The sequence below is a fragment of the Orycteropus afer genome, unplaced genomic scaffold (genome assembly GCF_000298275.1).
Source record: "Orycteropus afer afer isolate SDZICR_OR568_19922 unplaced genomic scaffold, OryAfe1.0 scaffold00831, whole genome shotgun sequence".
NCBI lineage: Eukaryota > Metazoa > Chordata > Mammalia > Tubulidentata > Orycteropodidae > Orycteropus > Orycteropus afer.
Window position 1 is genome coordinate 637,586 of NW_006922418.1, and position 2,823 is coordinate 640,408.

At 38.9% G+C, this 2,823-nt stretch overlaps 1 protein-coding gene across 1 annotated transcript in view; it reads left to right on the plus strand.

Moving 5' to 3' along the window:
* Positions 1–2,823, plus strand: part of DGKK (diacylglycerol kinase kappa) — a 436,632-nt gene that overhangs the window by 342,587 nt on the left and 91,222 nt on the right. The window lies entirely within an intron of this gene.

A 2,823-nucleotide genomic window follows, 5' to 3' on the forward strand; every position in this document is an offset into this window, starting at 1 on the left:
TCACAGAAGGACAAATATAGCATTAGTTCATTATTGTAAAAAGTCAAGGAAAGGTTTATATATGGAAAGAAACTTTGTTGGTTACCAGGGGTGAGAGGGGAGGTGAGGTAGCACTGCAAAAAAATAAACAAATAAATAATAAAGCATTAACCCATGTCACTTTAGTTTTGTATACTTCACTGTACATAAATTATATTTCAAGAATATGTATTCAGAAAAATAAAAGATGTATTATTACTGGTGATTGGAACGTGAAAGTTGGAAACAAAGAAGAATCACTGGTAGTTAGAAAATACGGCCTTGGTGATAGAAATAATGCTGGAGATCGCATGACAGAACTTTGCAAGACCAATGACTTATTCATTGCAAATATCTTTTTCCAACAACATAAACAGCAGCTATACATGTAGACCTTGTCAGAAAGAATATACAGGAATCAGTTCAACTACATATGTGGAAAGAGGCAGTGGAGAAGTTCAATATCTTCAAGTCCAGGAGCTGACTGTGAAACAGTTCATCAATTGCTCATATGCAAGTTCAAGTTGAAGATGAAGAAAAAACGAGTCCAGGAGAACCAAAATTTGACCTTGCATCTTAGTTAAGGTTATGTGTCATCTTGGCTAGACCTAGTTTTCAGTGGCTGGGCAGCTGAATGTAGTTATTCCTCATGATGATATTGGTAATCAGCTCCATGGTGGGATTGATTGCAGCAGCCATGTAGCTGCCATCGGGATGTGCTCTGCTTCCAGTATGTAAGAAGTTTTGAGAAAAGTCTCCACAGCTTTTTGGCATGCTTGGACCCAGCATATAGCTGAGTCTTCATTTAGCAACCTGCCATGTTTTCCTGCCGATCTTGGAACTATCTTTGGATTTGAACTAGTGACCTACCATGTTGTGTAGTAATATTGGGACTGTGCTGGTTTATTTGTCAACCTTGGCCTTGTCAGCCTCAGCAGCCAGCAGCTGCTTGAGTGAAGAGATGCCTCTAGCTCCAGTGGGTGAGGAGCAAGAGGCAGAGCTGAAGCACAATGTTGAGGGGCTTCCACACAGCTGCTAGAGCTGGAACTTTGAACTTGGATTTCTAGCATCCTAAACTTTAAGAGGATAAACTCCTGTTTGTTAAGGCCATCCATTTGTGGTATTTCTTTCAGAGGTACTAGATGACCAAAACACCTTGATTATATCCCATCTGAATTTAGAGACCATCCGAAAAAGAGATTTGACACGTTGAACACCAGTGACAAAAACCAGATGAATTGTGGGATGATATCAAGACATCATACATGAAGAAAGCAAAAGGTCATTTAAAAGACAGGAAACCAAGAAAAGACCAAAACGGATGTCAGAAGAGACTCTGAAACTTGCTTTCATGAAGAGTATCTACAGCGAATGGAAGAAATGACAAGATAAAAGAGCTGAACAGAAGATTTCAAAGAGCAGCTGGAGAAGACAAAGTCAATTATTATAATGAAATGTGCAAAGACCTGGAGTTAGAAAACCAAAAGGGAAGAACATGCTCACAATTCTTACACTGAAAGAACTGAAGAAAAAATTCAAGCCTTGAGTTGCAGTACTGAAAGATTCTATGGGCAAAATACTGAATGAAGCAGGCAACATCAAAATAAGATGGAAGGAATACAGAGTTACTGTATAAAAACGAATTGTTTGATATTCATCTATTTCAGGAGGTGGCATATGATCAAGAATGAGTGGCATTGAAGAAAGAAGTCAAAGCTGCAATAAAGGAATTGGAGAAACAAGACTCCAGGAATTGACAGAATACCCACTGAGATGTTTCAACAAATGGATGCCACCATGGAGGCACTTACTTGTCTATACCAAGAAATTTGGAAGACAGCTACCTGCCTAACTGACTGGAAGTGATCCATAGTTGTACCCATTCCCACAGAATGTGGAAATTATCAAACAATATCATTAATATCTCACCCAAGTAAAATTCTGCTGAAGATAATTAAAAAACGGTTGCACCAGTACATTGACAGGGAACTTCCAGAAATGCAAGCTGGATTCAGAAGGAGACATGGAATGAGGGATATCATTGCTGATGTCAGATGGATCTTGCCTGAAAAGCAGAGTACCAGAAAGATGTTTACTTATGTTTTATTGACTATGCAAAAGCATTCAATTGTGTGGATCATAACAAATTATGTATAACATTGAGAAAAATGGGAATTCCAAAACATTTCATTGTGCTCATAAGGAACCTGTACCTAGACAAGAAAGCTGTCATCTGAACAGAACAAGGGGATGCTGAATGGTTTAAAATCAAGAAGGGAGTGTGTCAGGGTTGTAGCCTTTCACCATACTTATTCAATCTGTATACTGAGCAAATAATCTGAGAAGATAGACTATATGAAGAAGAGCATGGTATCAGGATTGGAGGAAGAATCATTAACAACCTGCAACATGCAGATGACACAACCTTGCTTGCTTAAAGTGAAGATAACTTAAAGCACTTACTGATGAAGATTAAAGACTACAGTCTACAGTATGGATTACACCACAATATAAAGAAAACAAAAATCCTCACAACTGGACCAATAAGCAGCATCACAATAAATGAAGAAAAGTTTGAAGTTGTTGAAGATTTCATATTAGTTGGATCCACAAGCAACATCCATGGAATCTATTGTTGTTATATGCCGTTGAGTCAGACCCAACTGATAGCAACCCCTCCTTGGGTTTCCAAGGCAGTGTCACTGAGCAAGTCGATTGCCCAACCTTCCTTCCGAGGAGTGGCTGATGGGTTTGAACCACCAGCCTTCTGGTTAGCAGTCAAATGCCTTAGGCACTATGCCTAAA